Source organism: Lissotriton vulgaris, chromosome 6 (genome assembly GCF_964263255.1).
Source record: "Lissotriton vulgaris chromosome 6, aLisVul1.2, whole genome shotgun sequence".
Taxonomy (NCBI): Eukaryota; Metazoa; Chordata; class Amphibia; order Caudata; family Salamandridae; genus Lissotriton; species Lissotriton vulgaris.
Window position 1 is genome coordinate 1,643,779,408 of NC_141694.1, and position 25,645 is coordinate 1,643,805,052.

At 41.6% G+C, this 25,645-nt stretch overlaps 1 protein-coding gene across 2 annotated transcripts in view; it reads right to left on the bottom strand.

Annotated features, from left to right (window-relative positions):
* Positions 1 to 25,645, bottom strand: part of LOC147709244 (metastasis-associated protein MTA3-like) — a 790,513-nt gene that overhangs the window by 247,721 nt on the left and 517,147 nt on the right. The window lies entirely within an intron of this gene.

The following is a 25,645-nucleotide window of genomic DNA, read 5'->3' on the forward strand; positions in this document are numbered from 1 at the left end:
ATAAAAGCACTTAAAAGAGTGCAGATTTACTACTTCTTGGAATCAACAAGCATTTCCAGTAGTGAACTTGGAAAACTGCATCATGCGCTGTTTTCCAAGCGTACATATAAGGGGAAGGGCTCCATTTTCCAAATTAATAATTCTACATTCTGAAGACTTAAGCACTGGGGAAATGGTGCTCTTTACTGGAATAAGTGATATCATTTTTGGCCATAAATGCCTTTGGGTGTGGCAGCACTAGATACTACTAGTATTGCATTTGCCGAAATATCCATCAGGGATTCCCCCTTTCTGCCTGCAACTAGAATAATTTTCTATGGCCGGTACGGCATATAGGTTTTGAAGATATTAGAGATCCAATTGTGATCAGCACCCACATATACTGATAAATATTGGGGCAGAATATCTTTGAAAACATAACTTGGAATTTCGATAGCTAAATATTGATTCACAATGAATAGAAAGGAAATAATTTGCATTACCTAAAGCGTACTTGCGCTAAATCCAAGTCAAGGATCATACTAAATGGGAATGTATCAAATATCCTTAAGGACTTCAAGAGTGCCAAAGCACTCTTAATCACCCTCCTTTATAGTACAGCTTTAGAACCATTAGCTATAACAATAGGAAAACATATATATCACCGGTGAGTCTAGAGGCACTGGAATACTAATTCTTTCTATATAGGGGGGGATTTTGTTCGTAAGAAAGCCAGATACCACAAATCATGCCCTTCTTAATCTTTTTAGGTGCCTCCTTCCAAAAGACATAGCACTTTTTTTAATTGCAAGACTCTGCTAGCAATGGCAAAACAAAGAGAGAAGTGTTGAGCCCCAAGGCTCATTTATGCACTCATGATGTATTTCTTTAGAGACTATGTACACATGATAGAAACCCTGTGTCCTAGAAATGCCTTGACTAGGTACAGCTAATTACAGCTTGCGGATACCCATACAATAGTGTAATGTTCACAAATGAAATAATATTTATCATTTAGACTTGTATCAATGTGATGAGGGTTGTTGTTAGATCTGTCAGCGTTCGGGTTGTCTTTCCCGAAACGTTTTGCATCACCTCCTCCAGTTTTGCTGGAGTTCTTTCCGTCGGCCTTAGGACCCTGTGTACTTTATCACTGCTGTCTAGTGGTAAAGTGCCTGTGCTCAATCCCCTTAAACATGGTTAAATTGGCTCCCACCCAATTGGCATGTTTAATTTACTTGTAAGTCCATTGTAGAGTGGTATACAATATACCCAGGACATGTAAAATAAAATGCTACCAGTGTGCCTGCAGCATTTATTGTGGCACTCACTGAAGTAGCACTTAAAACATGTCCCGGGACTGCCACTGCCGCCAGAATGCAGTCTTAAATTGCCATGTCGACTTGCCATTACAATCCCCTTTACAAGCCTTAAACTCCCATTTTAATACATATAAGTCACCCCTAAGGTAGACCCATAGGGCAGGGGGGGGGTGGAATGAAAAGGTTGGACATGTAATTTTAAGAAGGACTGCCACTCTGCAGGACTGCTGTCATGAAGGAACTGCTGCCCTGCTGTGCTGCACCCTTGCCTAGGGAAAAAGAACTGGACCTGCAACTTCATCTTGAACCCAGGATCCCAGAGTGACTCCAAGGGCTAGTCTGCTGTCCTCCTGATATGAGTCTAACAGGCAAAAAAGGCTCTCCAACATCCTGCATCAACACCTGGACCCAACTGTAGCAGGTTCCTGACCCCTCAGTCGTGCCTCTCAGGTCTCTGACCCTTGGTGAGGCTCAAGTGCACTGAAATCAAGCTTTTGGGCCGGTTCACACTGAGACCTTGCCACTCACACCGTAAATCATTGTGAAACTTTATCAGCCAAACTCTTTGCACTTCAGTGGGGAAATCCAAAGCTAAGCCCCAGCAACGTACACCAGCAACACTGGTTTGCTGTTCACACTTCACGCTCTCCCTGCTCCTAGCTGCAGTCTCCAACACTGACTTGGCTCTTGGCACGAACCTGAAAAAGTCAACTATAGCAGGCCCAACCTGGTGACTGAATCTGACGTGAGCTCCATCGTGGAGGGCCTGAACTTGTGACTTTGACCCAAACCAGCATGACCAGATGTCCCTAGTTGGCACTTTGTGATTTTTGGCGCAAATTTTACTAAATTCTTTTAAAATGTATACCCACGGTTCTACTGACTTGACTCTTGTCGTTTTGGTCTCTATTTATCTAATTTGGTGTGAGATACATTTTGTATGGGGTTTTCATTTTATTATTTTACACATTGTCTGGAAGTTAAGCCTGACTGCTCTGTGCCAAGCTACCCGAAAGTTGAGCACAAGTTAATTTTGGGTTTCATTGTGCCTCACCCTGACAATGATTGTCGTTGCTGCGTGACCTGGGCCCACAACCCATTCAACCAGAAACACAATTTCTCACAGATGTTTACTAATTGGGGTGTTTTTATGATTTTGTCTAAAATGTTAATCTGCATTTTTCAGAATATAACAACCTTCATATTCCCTGTGTTCTGTGGCTGCATGAATATTCTGGAGTCCTGAGTCCGTATGTGTTCTAAATATGTCAGTTGATCTTCACAGTTGGCCCAGATCCCAAGAGCAGGTGCTGCTAATAATTGTAGCTCTATTGTTAGACTTATTCACTTAACATTTTCCCTCACCAATATGTTTTCCCTGGATCTCCATAAGTGTCAACAAGCTCTATGCTACATCTGCTGTTGTGCAGTTTTGGACTGACCTATGGGGCACTGTCGTGCTGCGTGGTGGTATGGATTCTAATGGCCAGCGTGTGCCAGATTGCACAACAGGCCAGTCCAATGCAGTTGAAATTTGCAAAGTAAGCAGCATCTACGATCTACCCGCGAAAAACTGTAAGCATTAGAAAATCAGCAATGTGGTGAGAAGATTGGGGAAAATAAGCTTGTCAAAAGCTCTTATACAGCTCAGGCATTCTTGACAGGAATGTTTATCTGAAAAGATTCTCAGATAGTGTCACAGCTAGGTTGGTGGGAGACATTATGGTCCAAAGGGGAACACTGGCAGAGAGCTAGTAGACCTCTGCATAATAGATCAGGACAGAGGTTTGGGCTGGTGATCAGGGCATGAGTGTGGGCCCAAGATAGACTAAACCGACCAAGAAATGCTGCTCTGGATAGGTATGTCAGTGGAGGGCTTCAAAAAGAGTGATAGAATAGTTACCTCGAAACTGAAAACTTAATGAAAAACAGTTACCCAAGATCGTCCTATTGGGGAAACACACAGGGCTGAACGGCCTTACAGCAGAGTTTTCAAAAGAAATACAATGTATGGTCCTACACTGAACATGTTGAGAGAGGGAGGGGAATATGTCATTCTACCTTTAATCCTACTAAAGCTGCAATTATGTCTATCTCCAAGAATGATAACTACTGAGATACGTGTGGAGCCTATGCATTCTATAACACTGTTTTTATATAAAAAGTTTTATTCATTTTAAAGGCCAAGACAGTATATTTCACACAAAAAACAAGTAAAAAAAACATACAGCAGCCATCGTAGGGCATAAAGAACCCGGTCTCCTCCCTCCAACCCCACCTTCTGATACACAGATTATTCAAACAACAATATAACCCACCCCCATAGTCATGACTGTACTACCCCCATACCTGCATTAAACTGGAAGGCGCTACCCTATTCCCACTGTGCCCAACTCTTCCTGCATTCTGTCTTTTCCCTTAGACTCTGTGTCTCGCTTGAACATTGAAATCCGACCACTCAAAGTCTTCTCTGAGAGTCTCTGACTCCCATCACCAATCTCATCTGTGTGGACCAAAACAAATAGAGCTTTCAGATTGAGTCTGAGAGGGCTGCATGGCACAAGAGACAAAGTAGGGCATGTAAGAGTGTCAATGGCAGTGGATTCTAAAAATGCCTGATTCCTTGGAGTGATTTCTCAAAGAGAAAACGAGAGAAAGTGAATATTGGTCCATATTTTTAAACTGGATAAAGTTGTTATACCCGGCATTGTCTGCAGAGTCGGGGTCTACAGGCAGTAAGTAACCTAGGGAGTTTGAAGTAGGCCCATGGACATTGGAAAAGTGACGCCACTCTACCTGCTGCTGAAGAGGATTCTGTTTGGTTGCAGAAGCAGAGAATTTGATCTTCCTACATGCTGATGATACTCTTGTATATACAGGCGACCCATAATTAGTGAGTTTGACGGACGCTCAGACTTCATTATCAAAACCTATTCCAGCACAGGGAAGTTCAGTGCCAGTGTCAATCAGGTGTCCTCTAAGCATGGAAAAGGAAGAGAAGCAGGTAACTTGGAATCAAAGTAACCAGGAGAGCTGAGAGGTTTTTTTTAACAGAACCTTTTGCAGCATCTAGCTCAGCTGGCAGTGTCACCCCACTGCTTTTTAGAAGTGCAATAAAGGGAAAATAAAATGATAACTCCACAATATAATTTTATTTGTTCCTGCTCTGGTAGCTTTGAGGGCGGGGCTGCTCCTATGACAGAGGAGTAGGAGGAGGAGTGGTTTGCCCACTCCAAGCGTGCATGAATGTTTGGCCGGCCATCTCGGGCCTGCCAAACATTCATGCGCACTTTGCATGTTCTCCACCCAGGCTGCATTACAGAAGATGCCTAGGTTCCCATTTCCTGGCTGAGTGCCGATCCACAATGCTCAGACCAATCACAACGCTGCATTGCAGTGTTGTGAATGTTAAGGGGGGCCTGGTTGCTTCCTGTTCCATTCCAGACGCGAGGAGAGACGGAGGAGACATGCAACGATAAGGTAAGTGTTTTCCTTTATTTTTAGATCCCCCTGCATCCGGCCCCGCCACACTCCTGATCCATGTCAGCTGCAACTATCAACGGGTAAAGATTCCACTGTCATTTCCTGGCAGAATGTTATTATTAAAGCAAATTTTGCTTCCATCCTCATCCATTTGTTTATTTTCAATTATACAAATTCCATCAAACACAAATAATACAATACATCACGCAATAAAATGCACGTTTAATATTAATGAAATGCACACACCATGTCATCTGATTAAATCAATAAGTTAATATTAAAGCATATAATTTTCAAAACTATTGCTTCAGCCCCCATTATTAGGCATTTCTTAAGCTGTATATACAATATTACTGAATATACAAATCTTTGTACCAGAAGTACTTTTTGGTAATGCTCTGCATTGATTTAGTGCAGATGTTGTCGATGACCAGGCTTCATTCAGGTCTAGGCATAATAAAGCTTTCTTATTATGTGATAATCAGGACAAGATGAGTGTCTGATACTTACTCATTAAGTCTAGAAGCATGTTTGAAAACGTTACAATTGCCCACAGCCCAGCCACCGTCGGTACGGGTCTTATGCTAGCTTCTGTACTCACATTTGCCACCACTAGCTCACACTTAAGTATATGTAAGGGATTTGACTGTGGTAATCAATTGAATTTCCACAGAAAGATACTCTGTGCCACTTGTGACACGTTAGTCTTTAGGAGGACTGATAATTCTGCTCCATAGAATGCTAAAGCAGATGTCACAGACTTGAAAAGCTTGGTCCCCAGTCCAATCAAAGTTTCAGGCTGTCATCATGTTACCATAAGTGTTAATACAGCAGTACCCTTTTTTACTTGGGTACTAGAAACCTTTCATGTGCAGAACCATACCCCCAAAATAGTCTAATAGCCTAACTATTTTGACACTCATCATTCAGATAAAATGGTTTATGGATATTCCCCACTGCCTTACATTTGGCCGGGATCATTTACTTTAACTGTACTCCTCGAATGCCTCAAGTATCGTAAAGGACATTCTCCACGAATGCCTATAGATATAATAGGGGTAGAGCTGCTATTCCATTATAACTAGAAAAATCCACATCAAACATCATTAGAAGCTCATCTACATAATTAACACAAATATTGAACTTAATGGGTGACAATAGGCACCCCTGTATTACTACCTTTAGTGCAGAAAAATGATCCGGTTTCTCTCAGTGGCAATCATATACTATTGAAGCATTGCATTAACTAATACCGGAGGCCCTGCAACAATGACTGCTTTGACAAATCACTGTCTATGTTATCAAATGGTAGAGGACCTGCACAGCCGTTCCAAAGGATGCGTAAACCAGCCTTGCAATCATTCACTATATTATTGGTGTTTAATTGTATATGCAACCTTCCTGAACATTTTGTCCACCCCCTCAAGAATGGAAATGGGTGTATATTTTTGTTTTTACCTTATCGGCCACCATTTTTGAAAATGGACATTCTGACAGCTTATTGGCCAGACAAAACCGATGGAACCTGATTAAAATATATACTACAGTAAGATGCTCATGGGTATTATCCAAATGTCATAAGCCAAGAACTGCAAAGGGGTCTGCTCCAGGCTAGGTGCTTTTCCCTTATTTTGTATCCCAAAAAACAGCCTTCTTTACTTTCTGCACCATAATTAAACAGATGTCCTCAGGTGGATTACAATGGTAATGGCCAGACAGCCTGACACTGCCCAGAGAGACCACTGCCTGGCAATTGATTACAAAAACGTGACAAACTTGTGATATTCAGGAGTTAAATCATGGCCACCAAGGTCTCGCCCCACTAGTGCCCAAATTATTCATGTAGCCCAGCCAATACTTGAACCTTGACTATTCTGTTTTCTCTTTGGGTAACTTTCTCTTGTTAGCCATGAACTCATTGGCAGAATGGTCCTTGACTGCTTATAATTAGTCAACATTCCTGATCAAACCAGCTTCTATAAGATTGTTTCTTGTGAAGATACGTCTAGAGTTTGGTTCTGATATTGCTCCATATATTTCAGAACACATCTGTCAGTATTACAGATCCAGTATTCTAGGAAAATGAAGAGGAGGCTTCCAGCGGTCTATAGGGTGGATCAGACCGGTGGACACCACTATTGACCATCTTCAGCATGATCTATAATAGGGACAAAGATTCGTTAGTATTAGGAATAACTACTGGGCAGCGCATATTGTGGTAGTTAATGCTGGATTACCATTGTTAACCCCCTTAGAGAGAGCAAAATCTCACGGAGGTAGTGGAGACTAAAATAGTATCTGGATGGGATACTAAATTGACACACATTATCCAGACAGGATGAACACTGAAAAGAGAATATTTTGGTTGGGGCGGCAGAGGTGGAGAAGGAGCTCTTTCTGTGAAAGTATGAAGCCAGCTAGATTATAAACAGTCTCAATCTTTTCTGCATAAAACAGTCATCTGATATATTCCCTCAGGCCCTGGGCTCCCAACACTGTACAGGTTTTAGAGCTTTCAGACTTTCATTGCCGACACAGGAACAGAAGAGCAAGTTAAATGTCCTGCTGTATCTTGGCTTTTCTCTGAGTTGAACTACAAGACACCCTTCAACAAGGCCTAGTCAGCAATGGATCCCTTCAGTCCACCGGTTTCTCCAGCACTGATGCAATACATCATAGATAATTGGAGTTTACATGCGGCTAGCCTGTCCTGTGTGTTAGAATGGGTTCTAATTTAGGATTCTCACCTCCGTTCTGAAATTTTACAATTTTAGTTGTGAGACAGTCTGTTAGTCTCAAAGCACCTCCCTCACTCTGCCTGAGGAAGCGTTGAAATGGGTGAGAAAGGAAAATGATTTCCCCTTCTTCCAGGTTGGCCATCATTCCAGATACATCTAGTACTAGGTAAATGGTTTCTTTGATTAATGGCCCCTGCTTGCCTGGGATAGTCACCCCAGTTATAGCCGCGCACTGGAGTGCTGCTCATTGGGCAAAGGGAACGTATCTCAGTTGCTCATACAAATGGCAGCGTAGAAGGAGAATCGGGGTCTTCTTTGTGGGCGAGTTGTCAACTCCCTGTTGTGATGTTTAGCACCGGCATCTAACCCACAGCCTTCCGTTTGACTGTGAATCACTATTAACTACTTGTTTTAGAGCTCTCATGTGCATGAAGGGATAAAGAAAGATGAACTTCTCCACATAGTCCCCTGTCAGGCTATCTGTAGTATCACATGCTGGTAAAATTATCCTCCTTGAACAACATGAAATTAAGGAAGGGGATATTGCACCCCAGAGAGCTCATGATTAGAACAAAGCTGCTCCTCATAAATCAAATCAAAAATTACAACACCAACTGTAGACTTTTAATACGAACTCGATAAAAGCATCTATTTTCCATAAATGGTGAGGAAACTTGGGGACATGATGTGTTCTAAATGTGGAACTCAGAATCTGCATGGCGAAAATATGTTAAGGACCAGTGTAGTAATGCTCAGCCCTAGGTTACTCTTCCTTGGGATATCAGGGAAGAGGAACCAGCAAAGTATAACAATGTTCATAGGTGCGTGTAAAAACTGATATATTTGTGAGGTGGGGTTCAAGTAAAGTATTGACAGTGGCCAGCCAAACAACGTACACGGGCTATTGGATCCTAATGAGAAATGGTATTACTTATAAGAGCAGGTGCAAGCCAGAAACATCCTAAAACAGGGTTTTGGGGTGCACATTCAAGCGATGTCCAGAGCCATATGACCTTTAACCATTATTTCCTTTAAAAAAATCATAACCATTTTGAGCTAAATACCTGCATAGACAAGGTTCCTTCTAGGAGGGTAACAGTTTCATCAAGTAACAATAATACTTATTTGAAGTCAACTGTATTGCCTCCCCAATGTACCTTTATATGTATTAATAAAATCAATAAGGCTATGTTAAAGAATAATCATATAAACTTCAAAAACTCTTTGAAACAGATGTGAATCTCTAGTTCAGGATGGAACATGTTTGAATTCACACAGTCACTGTTTGCATTCAAACACGCTCCTACCTTAGCTAGCAACCAGCTGCTGACAAAATACAATTTTGAATTGCTTATGATTTACTAAAAAAAATCATGCTCATTTGCAAACTGAGAGAACCAGTGTTCTCATGGGTGTCCCTTTAGGGGAGTGTTTGGGGTCTTACACCATCCGCTAATAAATTTATTATTTAATAAATAGTGGGGTGCAAGTGCTTTCAGTTGGGTATGGCAAGTTGTCTGTTCGATTTCTCATGGGATTTTTAAATACTCACTCATCTCTGTTTTGAGGTTCTCAAAAGATGGTTATTTGACAAAATACTGATTTGAGTACCCTCACAATTCACACTCCTTTCCCTTTCCACTGGCCCTTATGCCCACCCTCATGAGCTGCTTCCCATATAATGATTAGCATGATATGCTACTGTGTTTGTCGATAAATCTGAAACTCGCAATCCCCCAGTCTTACTGACGAAGCAACGCCCCAGAGAGTTTGAAGGGCTCAGTGGTCTATGCATGTGCACACAGGGGGACTGCCTAATGGGTCCTTACTATGCTCATTTTCTCCAGTGCAATGTTTTACATTGGAAGGGACTTACAGGATCCAAGTCCCCATACGTCTTGTATTGTAAAGGCGGCATGGCAGTATTTTTCACTTTCTTCGTCACTTGAGACAAAGACCCTGCATGGTTTCTAGCTAATGCCATAGAGAGCTCAATTGCTGCTGTGTCTGACTCTATTCGCAGCCAACTTCAATTTTGAGAGAGAAACCACAGGGAAAAATTAAATAAATAATCTTCCCTCGTAGTCGTCTCTCGAAATCCCCTCAGCTAGCCACACCGCCCTACCGCTCTTACCTGCAGCAGCCACTGTTGCAACACTTGCGTTACCCCTGTAGACTATGAAGCAATGGTTGTAAGTGCTAGTACGCCGCATGTATAGGGGGCAATAAATATCAGGAGAAATGGCTTTGGATGAACTCGTAGTAGTATCCGAGCAGAAGCTCTAGGTGAGTATTTACTGCCCATGCCAGCTGCAACTTAGTATACCCCATCTAGTTCAGTGAGGCAGAGTCCATGTTCTCATTGTTGCACCGTACGGGCCCTCCTGTCCTTGAGTAAGTGCCTTCTGTGTGCCTGGGTGGCAGGTCAACCTCCTCTTCCTGTTACTACTCTGCGGCTCGTGCCGCGTTAGATTCAGCACATACTCAGGGGAAGGAGTTTTTTTTCTGTTAATGAGGCAAAGATCTGCACCCAGCCCAATCACAGCCATGCACCCCTGGCGCTGCTTAACTAAAAATGCAAGATTCTAGTAAACAGAAAATGCATTCATTTAAGGCTATGGACTCCTCTTTGTGAAACAGTAAATAAACAATGTGCAGACATCACCTAACTAATATCTTAACGTAGTTATGTTTAAGTAAAAACAACACAATTGGGATTTGAGCGTACAGTAAATCTTTCTGGTTGAGAGGTTGCCTTTTAGTTGAACTCTGCACTCTTGCAACCCAATTATTCCATTGATTCATTATTTCCATAAACTAAATGAGTGCTAGGTACTGTAGGCAGATAAGGACCATGTTAAATTATATTTTATTTGTGAGTGAGTCAGACATCCACATGTCTCTAACAATGCCCCAGTCAAAGAGACACATTAACTCCAGCTCATTTCCACAGCAGTCATTAGAATCCAGAGGGAAACTAATGACTTCAATCCACAAGTCAATGCATACCTTGTGGAATAGAATGAGCCACAGAGCACTGAGTGCAACAGCTCTTCCATTCATACTTTGCAATCTGCAAGACGATGGTACAGCTCAGCACAATCAAAAGTGGAGTCAAACGGCCTTGATGTGATGTTGTTTTCTGTTAAGTGGATTTGTACAGCGTTGCTTATCACCCTGATAGGTAATCAGGCGCTGAAGATTCAGAGCCTGCTTATTAGGTTGAAATTAGTAAGTGGAACATGGAGAGACTTTATAAAAATAACACGAAATATATTCTATTCCACTTAGAAATGTAACACTTAAAATGCAAGTCTTGAAGCAATTGGCAAGTGACTTTAAGGATCGATGACATACATCAACTCTCCAGTAATGGAATGACAGCCAAAGCACCAAACCAGTCTCTACCAAAAAAGCAAAATTAAAGTTGAGCTCACTCCAGCTCGCAGATATCGCGTCAGGTCAGAGCGAGTAAGTCAGAGCCTCCAGATAACAAGGCATACATTCACATACATTGTAGTGTATTGGAGTGAGATGATCAGTGAAGCACGCAAAAAGAAGATACAATTATTTCTAATGGCATTTTTCGAGTGAAGAGATTTCTTGCAGTGAGGAGATTAAAAGTTGTGGATCTTCTTTAGTCAACCTATCAGTCAAGAAGTCTATCTGGGATGCGAGCATTATAATGAATCAGGAGAGAGAAATGAGGGAACCTTTCATGGGGAGAAATAAAAAGACACATAGGAGCCTATTCACAAAGCAATTTGGGAGAATGTAAAGTAGTTCTCTTCTAGTGCACTTTTACAAACCTTTACATGCCTCTGTGAATTACACCCAAAAGTATTGTGTTGGAAAATGGCCCTCTTTGATTAGTCATCCCAAATCTTTTGCCTTTCTTCTCCTTATCTGACCTTCTTTTTGGTGGCTTTAGGACTATGTGCACTATACCAATGCTTCAAAGGTTAGCTAAGGGGGTGATTGTTAAGGTCTAGTGAAAGTGGCACTTCCCTTTGTTCACGGTCTATTCGTTCTCCAGATCTAGTATGTTATGGTGCTTAGGGAGGGGTCATCATCCACAACCCCATTAGTCGGATCTCAACATGAAATCATGAAATCCTATACAATTTTTGCAATATCCTAGCACACACAGGTGACCCGCGACATTGTTGGGGATGTGTCACTGGCGTGTGAAGCATCTAGCCTTCCAGACGGTTGTACTTCCGTCCCGGCCAGTGTAGCGGCCTGGGTGGAGAGAATTCTGCAGTCCTATTCTGTTACAATCCAGTTACCTTGTAGTTGAAAATGATGAGGTATCCAATGTTTAAAATTTGATTCATATGTCCAGCACAATACAGAGTTATCTCCTATATGGAGATCCCGCAGCGGTAGCTGCATCAACTTTCGGAGTGTCCGTGCCGATATTGCACCTCCGGTTCAGTATTCGAACCTCGCGGCGGTCAGTAAAGCCCACTGTGACCTACCCACTAAGCGACAAAACACGTGTTGGCGGGAGAAACTGGAAAAAAGAGCGAAAGGATTGAGAAGAACAATTGCTGCTGTTTTTCATATATAATGTTATGAACATGATGAAATTCAATTATGTGTGCTAGGATATTGCAATAACTATACCAATGCTGACCTGTGCTTCAGTGCATGTGCTGTCTCCTCTAAATATGGACACATCAGTGGAAACCTGATTGGCATATTTGATGTACTAGTAAGTCCCTTGTAAAGTGGTATAACTTATACCCAGGGTCTCTGGGTAAGATGATAATAGCGGCCCTGCAACACTGACTGTACCACCCAATGAAGTAGCTTTTCATATATGTCTCAGGCCTGCCACTGCAGGGCTTGTGTGTGCAGTTAACTGTAACTTCGACTTGGCATTTTAAACTACTTGCCAAGTTTAAAACTCCCCTTTAATTACACATACATCACCCCTAAAGCTGGCCCTAAGTATCCCCGAAGGACAGGGTGTCATGTAAGTAAAAGGCATGACATGTGTGTTTAGGCTTTACATGTCCTGGTAGTGATAAACACCCAAATTTGTTTTTTACAACAGCGATGCCTACCCCTCTCATAGGCTAGCATTGGGAATTCTTTAAAAACATTTTAAGTTGTAATTCCTGGTCAGAAAGAAGTAGCTTTTTCATGTTTCATATCTTTGGAATGGTAATGATAAATCCTCCTTACGGGTGAAGTTGGATTTAAAATTATTGTTTTAGAAATGCCACTTTTAAAAGGTTGATATTTCTCTTACTGCTCTATGTGGCTGAGAGCCTATCTTTAATGCACGTCTGGGATAGGTGAAAGCTACGCTTTGTGCAACCCCTCTAGAAAGCTTCAATACAGGAAGGATAGGTGTGTCTGAGTACCCATCTACATACATCTGCACTGTGATGGCCTTGAATGGGCTTGATGGAAGCGAGGAGATAACACTTCACTTAAATGGCAGCGTACTGTCCCCACACAATGGACTGATTCCACCCCACAGGCGGCCTGGAAGACATGACTGGGTTGAAAGGGATACTTGTGCCCTTCAAAGAGCAGCTTTGAAATCATCCCCACATAAAAGGCACTTTTGGGTATAAGTATTGGGTCTCTGAACCCCTAAATTCAAACACTACTGGACATGTAACAAGTTCTGCTAGGAGAACTGCTGGGATGCTTAAAGGACTCAACTGGACTGCTGATCTGAAAGGCCTGCTTTTCTGTTTGTTGTCCTGCTGCTCACTGAATCTGGGGAAGGACGGCTGGACTCTGCCTTCACTCCACGTGACTTCCAAGGGCTTGTTGCATGCCTCCTGTTGCTTGAGACACAAGGATATCAAAGTCTCTACCTGGCTCATGGGAAGTGGCCCAGATATTTGCAACACAGATTTCGACTGCAAGTAGCAGAATCAGCGCATCGACCCGGTTGCAAGAGTAAAATCGGCACATCGCTTTGAAACCCTTTGCTTTGCCTCCACACATCGATGCATCCGACAGCTTATCGCCACAGCTGCAGCTTTGTGAGATTGAGCCATCCCCTTGACTGCATGGCAGAATCGAGCGCATCACTAGAGGCCTCTAGAGTCTGGCACCCGTCTTCATTAGTAATTCATCAACTTCACTGTGTGAAGGTCAAGGTATCTTGCAGGCCTCAACATCGACACATCTCTCTGTTTACAACCAGGAAAGGTATGTTATTCACTGGAGCTGGGGTGGTTCCTGTAGCCAGCCAGCGCTTCTTCGTGGTCAGCCCGAACTTTGACTTTGCCCCGGTTCCGCGCGACCTACAGTGATCTTTTTAGCACTACTTGCTTCTAAGCACTTTAATGCATTTATTCCTTTAAAATTCAATATCTCAACTTCTATACATTGGATTGTTGTTGTTTTGGTCTTGTTTTGAATATAATGATGTACTCATTTTGTGGTGTATTCATTGTGTTATTGTGTGTGTGAGTTGTGAGTCTTCTTGTGGTGTATCAATTGTGGTATTGAGTTTGTTGCACAAATACTTTACACATTGCCTCTTTAGATAAGCCTGACGGCTCTGTGCCAAATGAACAGAGGGTGAACACAGGCTATCTTTTAGTGTGTATCTAGCTACCCTGACTAGTGTGGTGGCTCCTTCCTGGTGTGGGTGTATATGTCAGTCAACCAGGAATCCAATTTCTAACATATCTTGAATGGAATAAAAAGTGAATCCTCAGGCAATATTCAAATATAACTATTAAAAAGACAAAGGACTGTGCTCTCTTCAGACTTTACGCATTGGGAGTTGAACATTTTGAGCAAATACCAAAGGCAGGTAAAGTACATTAAACAGAACTTCTGTGGTACTACTTCTCATGATCATAAATGCTTTTGTGAATCAGCACTACTTTCAAATCCCTTCTCTTTGAAACAGAAATGTGTTAAATCACCAACTGCTGAACCAGGGACCACAGCGATAGACCGCAGTGATTCCACTAGAGTGAGAGAGTTTTGAACAACACTGAAAAGTCCAGCAGCACAGAACTTTGGAGTAGTCATCATCTGCCCTAACAAAGTTATGCTTCCAATTCTGTACTAGACATTTATCTGTACCACATGCTTGTCCTAATCAAATCAAGCCCACGGTAACTTATTGGGTCACAGCCCTTTCCAGAGTTACTAGACCACATTTAGATTGGTTCCTTCCCAATAATTGACGGTGATTTCAGGATGCAATGCTGTCCATTGTATGCAACAAAATCATGTTGTTACTCAAGTGGAGCCCTTTACCTGTGTTTAAAGGAGCTATCCAGTGAAGAGAAAGAAACTATTCTCTGTCTTCAATCATGTACCTCTAACAATCAGAAACAATAGGTATTCTAGCATATCCGAAAGGTGAAAGAAGAAGTAGTGAACATCGAATTAATATAAATCAGTTTTACTAAGAGATTAGATCTTCTTTACTGATTGGGAATGAAAGAAAAAGGAAATAAGAGGTAAAGGCAAATGTCATGACCAGGCTTCTCCTCAAGAAGATACTTCAAACATGAAAAAGGATTGGCACCAGTAACAAAGCCTAACATTCCTGTTATTAGCCTTTCGAATCAAGATCTAACCAATCATGATGTCAAAGTTCTAAATTAGAGGCATCCTTTATACCATCTTTCATACCAAATACTCTTAGAGTTATATATATATATATATAGAGTTCTGTTCTCTGTTACATAAGATTAGACCAAAAAATACTTTGGGATTAGATAATTCAGAGAAAAAGCATACACCTCTGGCCCAAGGCCTCCTTCAACCTTTCTCACCTCCCTCTTGAAAGTCACACAAGAAGTAGGGGTGTTTGAAAAGGTTGTGTAGAACTAAGTAGATACATTGACTAAAAACTCTCCTTGGGTAGATTTCAACCTTTCTACAGAAGAAAGAAAAGTCCTCACTAATTAAAATAATTGTGATGAACCCACAATACCATCTGCTCTCAAAGGAGGACGCATCATAGTGCTCCCTTATACAGATTATAAACTTGGAATAAACAACCTACCACAAAATGAGGAAAACTTTAAAAAGACAAACAAAGGCAGGTTAACAGCTTTAAAGAACAGAGTATAGCAATCAATACAAGAAGCTTTGGGCACTGGTTGAGTATGCCCATAATTGATTATCTAAATACAACCCATCCTACTAGCGCGATCTATGGTTTTTACAAAGCTCCGTCTTCAAGACCAACTGTGGCCAGTATAAATTTTGCTAAGCAACCACTTTCTAAATATATGGACCAACTCTTAAATCTATGGAATTATTTTAAAAGAAAGGCGCACGTGTAGATGAAAAACTGCCATTTATATTATAGTACATCCCTTTGAGAAAAGATACATAGGGGTAATTGGTAGAAAAATATAACTACAAATACTCTAGCATACATCAGCTACAGTAAAGGTGAGGTCATCACTGTTGGTGAAGCATTTCAGAGAAATGATTTAGAGTGAATTAGACTTCAAATAGATAATTATTGAAAAGATAACAAATAGCTACATAAAAGAGGGATCTATCAAGAAAAGAAATTGGTTTAACAATACCGTTTTTTTTAATTGAAAACAGAAATGAATGGCCTATATGATAGTGAGACTGGAAAGCTTCTGTTAATAAGATGGGAACAACAGCATCATTTTCTGACTACCTTCTAGAAATTCCTCCATGTTGAGGAATGTCTACATGTACCTTTAATGTCAGTAACATTTTATAAGGAATACTTTGTACTCTAGGAGCCAGATCTAGAACTCAAAATAATGTATGATTTTTAATAGTTTCTTTTTCTCATAACAGGAGAGGGATGTAATATTTATTTGACCCAGAATAATGGTAATCATCAGTAAATATTACATGGTGACCAATATAGGAAAAAGACTATCATTTTACACACCTTCCATTAAATAAGTACAGTTGCTGGGTTGAAATCACCCTAGAATCATTCCAACTGGCCTAACCTGTTTTTAAAGAGAAAGTTTTTTTAGATTCCAAACGTTTTAGGAAACTTTAGTGATTTGTTTCATTACATTTGAAATTTAGGATAACCGAGTTTACTAAGGTATATACACTAAAGATATTAAATAACACACTTTATCCCAAAATGGCATTTATTTTTTGAGCTCAAAACTGTTTAGTTTTTGATTGTGCCCAGTAGGTGTTCAATATAATTCATTTTTAATATAAAGTAATTACAACATCGTAGAGTTGACAATTGTAATTTTGTGACAAAGAGATAAGGATACATCTCTCATGTTCCAAGTGCCAAGATGGCACTCACAAATATGACTAGTAGTTGGTAGACTACAGAACAGAAGTAGTTGCGAATTGGTTCCAATTTAGAGCATTATATGCTATATTTCCGAAAGTTAGAAAAAGATGGATGTGTAGCGGGCTTGCCGCTCTCTATTTCTAGGATAGGTATTTTTGCTGGGAGAAGTGAAGTTAGTCTCTTTTATTGGGATAGCATGCCATATATATAGATTGCTACAGTTTGAGAGAATGTAACACCCTAATCTATATGTCGAATTAGACTTTGTTCTCAATTCTGTAGCTGTGCCATATACTATTAAGGATGCATTAAAGTACTGGTCCGCAGGAAACTGTAAAAAGAAAAAAACTGATAGTGACGCACACATTTTTTTCTAGTCCTCTTTTTCTCAACTGTGAATTGCAGGAAGCTCGACATTTAAGGGGACATGTATGCCTTTTTTAGTTCCTCAAAAAATGATACAAATGAGAAAGTAGTTGATCACCAGCAAATAAAATATGTAACAACATATGTTCTAGAGTGTCTTTTACTCTCAACTTATTAAGTGTGGCAGGAAATCATACATGTTCTTGGGTCATACGAATGGAAGATGGGAGTAAATTCAATTAGAAGAATCCTGAATTTCTGTGACAAGTAAACCATGAGTAGGATGCAAACAATTTGTTACAAATGCAAACATGACCCTTTATAAAGCTGAGGTGTAAGAATAGATATCTGTAGTAACTGCAAATAGGTTATCTGAAGTAAAATAATAGAAAGGGAAACAATTGTGCTTTACTATAGACTCAATTTATAATGTATATTTTCTAATAAAGCAGCCTGATAAGTGTAGGTGTTGATTACTGAGAGCTCCCATACATAATTAGGAGGAAACAAGAAATGACTTATTTTGGATTAATTATTTAGTAAGTCATAACAATTTGATAATATATCATTGTTTAGAGGCCTTTCTAAAATAGTCATATGCGTATAAGGATTTGTGTCTAATATATTCATCAAGTGTAGAGGCTTGCTAGAAAAGAGGGTAGTATGGTCTTCAATTAATAAGGTCTACCTTATGTATTATTGAATTGGTACACTGCAACATGAAACAGTATAAATGTATCATTAGGGTATCTTTCTCATATTCTAGCAAAACTAGTTGGTTGAACTCTTTATTTTAACTCAGCTCTGCAATTGGGGAATGGTTGTTTTTTTGATCAAATTATCTTCCTGAAGAGGGTGGTAAAAAGAAAAATTCCCACTAAAACGCCTCTTTGATGCCGATTCTAATTGTTTCACTCCATCATAAATATATTGAATATATAAGATTCTACTGTGAGAACATGAATAGGATATGAGGGAAAGCCATAACCATAATGGATGAAATGCGTTGAACAAAAGTATGTGTGAAATTGGATATTAGTATTTAGAAGGAAGACATTGTCACTAATGAAAAAAATATTGTTTTTAAGAGACTTGGAAAATCTTTTAGAAGAATGGTTTGTTCGGCCTAATGGATAGTCTACCTTTAGGTGTAGTCAAAAATAAGCTTACAGATCATGTTAGCAGAGTTTATTGTAGATCTTTAGGTATTGTTTAGCTAATTCATACACATATTCCCTTAGAAAGCATTATTGGCATAGGTAATTAACATTATTTTGCTGTGTTTGATGATGCCATCTGGGGTTCGGAGATCAGCTTTGACATCATTCACTGGATAGCCCCTTAAAGTATCAGGCACTTAAATATATAGTAGACAGGTAAAGTGGTATATAACTTTCAAGTATTTTCTTTCGTTAGCTGCTGTAGCAACTTCATAGTGTACATCTACATACATATGTGTCATTTTTATACTGCAAACCCAGACAGAACAAGGATAGGATTACACCTTTCAACCCTATAATTAGCCTAGTGTCCATGGTCAGGACAGTCTAAGGCTCTCTGCATCAGGCAAAATAATTTGAGAGCAATCTATTTTCACTACAATGCAATGGTGTGCATCAATTATACGACTATATCATTAATGTGCATACTCATTCAATTGCTTCCAATATCTCAAATGACCGAATGCATTTCAGATAAACAAAACCCTTCATCAGGGGTGACTAAAAACTAAACAATAAACTATCAATTTCATTATGCAGAAAAGTGGGACCCAGTACACCGCACCACGTGAAACAATATACGTGATTGTCTTGAATGCCTAGAAAAAGAAAGTAGAACTGCATGCGGAAATGTCCAAGTAGATTCTCCAAAAACAATGGTGCTCAATTCGTAACCTGTTCCAGCACCCCATGTTTTCATTTAACCACATATTAAATTACCACTAGCATGGTAGCAAACAAATTATAATATGTGCAGTCACAAAATGCTCAACCATGTTATACATACTGGGAGGATTTATTGGGTGAAAAACAAATGAAAGGCCAAAACCAAAGTCATGAAAATGAATTTAAGTGCTGTGTAGCAAATTAACCCACAGCTCGCCTGCGGTGTTAATAATAAAATTACCTAGAATCCTAATGTACAAAGTGAAAAGCCATGAAACATCTGGCATGTACACACCGTAAATCTTGTAAATAGGCATTTGACAGGTGATATTAAAACTTACGTGAACCCTGAAGTGATCGACACTGATATTGAAAAAACGTGATGAATAAAACGCCAAAATAATACCGAATATGCATGCTGTGTAACAATGTAACACATCAGGCGCCAGTGCAGTGAACTGTTAAAAAAAAAGTTGTTTACCTGAAAACATTATACCAGAGTTTAAAGCGGGTGAGCACTGTGCATCTTGATTAGTACGCATGTCACCGGTTGCAAAGAAATTAGCGTAAATCTGTAAGGGCCAACCGGGTTTAGTAGGAATAATACTGCCTATTGCAGATGCTAAAGTCCCAATTACACAGTCCCCTGACACCCTATAATAGAACCTTAACAATCACATAATGAAAAAGAACCTCATCATCAAAAAAGGGTGACAGTAAAACTGCTGTTAAAGCTACTTTGGGTGCCATTTTGGAGAAGGTAAACTAAAAGGACACAATATATGAAGTGGCAAATCATGTGTAAGTAATGCATCATAAATGCTGACACCAATACCTTTTTAGTAATAGTGAAAATTGTAATTTGCACAGAACTTCGGGCCTGATTACGAGTCTGGAGGTCTTCCGACCGCCAGACGTGCAGTGGCGCAGCAGTAGCAGTCCACCGTCCGCTGCATTACGACTTCTAAAGTTGATGCGGTAGTGGACCGTCAGCTGGGCAAAGGAACAATCATTCCCTGGCAGTGGCGCAGGAGCGCCACAACGCAATATGCAAAGCAGGGACTGGCACAGTCCTGCTCAGCATAATACAAGTTCCGGGACCGCCAGCCTTTTCATAGCGGAGCCCCATCATGAAAAGGCTGGCGGCGCAGGAACAAATGAGGTCCTACAGGGCCCCCATGACCTCCCACCATCGGGATACATTCAGGGGGGCACAACATGTTCCCCCTTGTCTGTACCTCCACAATGTTCCAGCACGGCATGGACGTCCACGTCACTGCTACACTGGAACTTTTTTGCTGTTCTCCTTGCGCTGCCTGTGTTCTAGGCACCACCATGGCAATAGCAAACAACCGCCGGCTGTTTTATGAGTTGTGCATTTCCAATTCATGATATGGTTGGTGGTCCTTGGGTGGTTTTGCACGGGTTTGGCGCAGTGGAGGCGGCTTTGCACCCGCTGCGCAGCACCAAACTCGTAATCGGGCCTTTGGTTTGGAGCCAGTTTATTTAACGCTAAATCAATTGAGTTCACGGACCTAGTTGAGACAGTGCATCTTGGGACAGGTCAGCAGATCTGCTGCCAGCAACCTCATATTCATATTGGTGCACATTCGGACAGAGAACACACTAAGAAAGCATGTCGTACACACAGCTGCATTTTTTTTTTATTAAAAATTTCAAAGCACGTTAGATTGAGTACACCTATCGGTCATCTTTATCCTAGAACTTAGGCATATAGCTATAGTTCTGTCTTAAAAGCAACTCTCAGCAGCACTTTAAGATCCTAAGTATCCTGGACAGACCGATAACTAATAAGTGGCCAAAGAATGCTTCCTGGCACTAGTCCAATAACACAAACCTTTTTAGTGAAAAATGTATAGAAATCAGGGGACCAACTACAACATGTATGATCACTCGTATCCATTTTAGAATCTGTGCTGCTTTATTTCAAACAAAAAGTGCTTTTATAAGTTAAAGATTTACAAAAAGGGGGTGGTGATGAACAGAGTGTCTGAGTTAAACAGACCACTCTTACCCAGTCCAAAGATCAGGGCTTGATCCATCACCGTTATTTATCTCACTGCCCCATCACAGCTCAGAACCTGGCTATATGCAAATCAGTCTGTCCCTGGCCCAGTGCATCATGGGAACAGGGCAGACTAAACTACCAAGCCAATTCTTCACCAGAAAGGAGACAAGCTACCGGGGACCGGTTTCTGGCATTTCAGCCTTCTTCGGCCCGGCTTGCTTGAATCCTGATGGAGCAGTGAGAAAGGGACTCATGTCTGAGTATACCCTGCCACACCTATAGTGGCCAAAAACGATTTACAAAAAGGGGGTGGTGATGAACAGAGTGTCTGAGTTAAACAGACCACTCTTACCCAGTCCAAAGATCAGGGCTTGATCCATCACCGTTATTTATCTCACTGCCCCATCCCAGCTCAGAACCTGGCTATATGCAAATCAGTCTGTCCCTGGCCCAGTGCATCATGGGAACAGGGCAGACTAAACTACCAAGCCAATTCTTCACCAGAAAGGAGACAAGCTACCGGGGACCGGTTTCTGGCATTTCAGCCTTCTTCGGCCCGGCTTGCTTGAATCCTGATGGAGCAGTGAGAAAGGGACTCATGTCTGAGTATACCCTGCCACACCTATAGTGGCCAAAAACGATTTACAAAAAGGGGGGTGGTGATGAACAGAGTGTCTGAGTTAAACAGACCACTCTTACCCAGTCCAAAGATCAGGGCTTGATCCATCACCGTTATTTATCTCACTGCCCCATCCCAGCTCAGAACCTGGCTATATGCAAATCAGTCTGTCCCTGGCCCAGTGCATCATGGGAACAGGGCAGACTAAACTACCAAGCCAATTCTTCACCAGAAAGGAGACAAGCTACCGGGGACCGGTTTCTGGCATTTCAGCCTTCTTCGGCCCGGCTTGCTTAAATCCTGATGGAGCAGTGAGAAAGGGACTCATGTCTGAGTATACCCTGCCACACCTATAGTGGCCAAAAACGATTTACAAAAAGGGGGTGGTGATGAACAGAGTGTCTGAGTTAAACAGACCACTCTTACCCAGTCCAAAGATCAGGGCTTGATCCATCACCGTTATTTATCTCACTGCCCCATCCCAGCTCAGAACCTGGCTATATGCAAATCAGTCTGTCCCTGGCCCAGTGCATCATGGGAACAGGGCAGACTAAACTACCAAGCCAATTCTTCACCAGAAATGAGACAAGCTACCGGGGACCGGTTTCTGGCATTTCAGCCTTCTTCGGCCCGGCTTGCTTGAATCCTAATGGAGCAGTGAGAAAGGACTCATGTCTGAGTATACCCTGCCACACCTATAGTGGCCAAAAACGATTTACAAAAAGGGGGTGGTGATGAACAGAGTGTCTGAGTTAAACAGACCACTCTTACCCAGTCCAAAGATCAGAGCTTGATCCATCACCGTTATTTATCTCACTGCCCCATCCCAGCTCAGAACCTGGCTATATGCAAATCAGTCTGTCCCTGGCCCAGTGCATCATGGGAACAGGGCAGACTAAACTACCAAGCCAATTCTTCACCAGAAAGGAGACAAGCTACCGGGGACCGGTTTCTGGCATTTCAGCCTTCTTCGGCCCGGTTTGCTTGAATCCTGATGGAGCAGTGAGAAAGGGACTCATGTATGAGTATACCCTGCCACACCTATAGTGGCCTGTGAGACCCTTGCTCATTGCACCATCAGGATTCAAGCAAACCGGGCCGAAGACGGCTGTAATGCCAGAAACCGGTCCCCAGGAGCTTGTTTCCTTCCCAGTGTAAGAATTGGCTTTTGTAGTTTGGTTTGCCCTGTTCCCATCATGCACTGGGACAGGAACAGACTAATTTGCATACAGCCAGGTTCTGAAACTGGGATGGTGCAGTGAGCTAAAAAACGGTGTTGGATCTAGCCCTGATCTCTTGACTGGGTGAGAGCTTTCTGCTTAATTCAGAGACTCTGTCCCTCACCACCCCTTGTTGTAAATATTTTTGTCCACCCTAAGCGTGGAAGGGTATTCTCAGATGTGAGACCCTTGCTCATTGCACCATCAGGATTCAAGCAAACCGGGCCGAAAACGGCTGTAATGCCAGAAACCGGTCCCCGGGAGCTTGTTTCCTTCCCTGTGTAAGAATTGGCTTTTGTAGTTTGGTTTGCCCTGTTCCCATCATGCACTGGGACAGGAACAGACTAATTTGCATACAGCCAGGTTCTGAAACTGGGATGGTGCAGTGAGCTAAAAAACGGTGTTGGATCTAGCCCTGATCTCTTGACTGGGTGAGAGCTTTCTGCTTAATTCAGAGACTCTGTCCCTCACCACCCCTTGTTGTAAATATTTTTGTCCACCCTAAGCGTGGAAGGGTATTCTCAGATGTGAGACCCTTGCTCATTGCACCATCAGGATTCAAGCAAACCGGGCCGAAGACGGCTGTAATGCCAGAAACCGGTCCCCGGGAGCTTGTTTCCTTCCCAGTGTAAGAATTGGCTTTTGTAGATTGGTTTGCCCTGTTCCCATCATGCACTGGGACAGGAACAGACTAATTTGCATACAGCCAGGTTCTGAAACTGGGATGGTGCAGTGAGCTAAAAAACGGTTTTGGATCTAGCCCTGATCTCTTGACTGGGTGAGAGCTTTCTGCTTAATTCAGAGACTCTGTCCCTCACCACCCCTTGTTGTAAATATTTTTGTCCACCCTAAGCGTGGAAGGGTATTCTCAGATGTGAGACCCTTGCTCATTGCACCATCTGGATTCAAGCAAACCGGGCCGAAGACGGCTGTAATGCCAGAAACCGGTCCCCGGGAGCTTGTTTCCTTCCCAGTGTAAGAATTGGCTTTTGTAGTTTGGTTTGCCCTGTTCCCATCATGCACTGGGACAGGAACAGACTAATTTGCATACAGCCAGGTTCTGAAACTGGGATGGTGCAGTGAGCTAAAAAACGGTGTTGGATCTAGCCCTGATCTCTTGACTGGGTGAGAGCTTTCTGTTTAATTCAGAGACTCTGTCCCTCACCACCCCTTGTTGTAAATATTTATAAGTTAAAGAAGCATATCCAAGCTTCACCGTCTCCTCAAATGCGAGGCTGAATCTTACAATATCAAACGAATTCTGCTAGCTACAGACTTTGCTAATGCCTACTTCAAAACCAGTTAGGATCACAATTTACTTAAGCAGTTGTGGATTACCCCCTTATAAAGAAACAAAACTTAGATTGTCAGAACTGTAATAACTATCATTTTATTTTGAATATTACCTTAACTATGAAACCATTAAAACAAAGCAAAAGCACACAGCTAAATGCAAACTTAGCATCCATGGAAACGGTAGGGAACTTACGGGCCTTAGCCACAACAAGGATATAGATGACGTCCTTTAAGACATACATGACAACTGATCGTTAGTGCTCCTTATGCTGTTTGATCTAGCGAAGGCGTATATCACACTTGAACATTCACTCTTCTATCCGGGTTGGTGAAGTTGGTGGAGGTGTTGGATGTGGCTATGGAATACCGCCATTCCATCTTGAACAACACGTTTCCAGAGTGAAACAGAGACAGTTACATCTAAATATATTCTTGTAACAAGAGGTTGCCTCACTTTTCAGCCATTCAACAATTATTTGCAAAATCTCTACCACCTAATATCAGCCTGGGCATGATATTCCATAAATATGTTGATGACATTAGATATGGTGTTCATATTATCATCTGTGTCTATTATTCTGAGGGTTAAGATCCACAGCTATGTGACCAAAAAGCGATTGAGCATCAATGGTGAAAACACTAATCATCTGTAGAATATAAAAAAAGGATTGTTTATAAAACTATCTCCTTACCAGGAACCCAAAACCAACATGACCCAAAGCAAAACTGTTAGGAGAAATATTATAAGTTACCCAGCACAATTCCCAGGAAAATGCCAATTTACCCTAACAATGACAAATACAACAGCAATATCCTCACGAACAGCAAACTGCACAGTGGCGTGGGAGTAGAAAGATGCAACTAGATTGGGATTTATCCTACCCTTTCTTTCTGTCCTCCTATTATAGATAAAGCATTGTAGGTTTTGGGGATTCTCCACTTCACTTCCTTCAATTGTGCTTTTTTGCAATTGCCTAAGCTTTGTGGACCTTGTTAGTGATCTTCTTCCTCGTATTGCAAACCAAACTCCTCTTCTTGCTCCTCCTCCCATGCATCTATAATTGCAACAACAGCTGGTAAAGTTTGAGGGTGGTGGGGCTGGGCTGGGCACGGGAGAGGTGGATGTTCACTTTGGGGTACACAGAATTTTTGCGGAGGTCGGTTTCCATTCCCAAAGATCCCAAAGCAGGGTGGTCGAAAAATGCTAGCATCTTTGCGTTCAAGCATCTCCATGGCATGTGCCGTACTGTAGCAAGGCTACACAGCATGTTAACCAAACAGCAGCTATACTAACCAATATAAGGCTGGAGCACTAAAGATGGCACACCCAGATGGCAAGTGATGCCACCTGAAGGTTACAGAACAACTCTACTTTGAATGTGGGGGGCTGGGTGAGGGAACTGAAAGACTTACCGGGGAAGTTCCTTATCAAGGAGGAAAGTTATGAA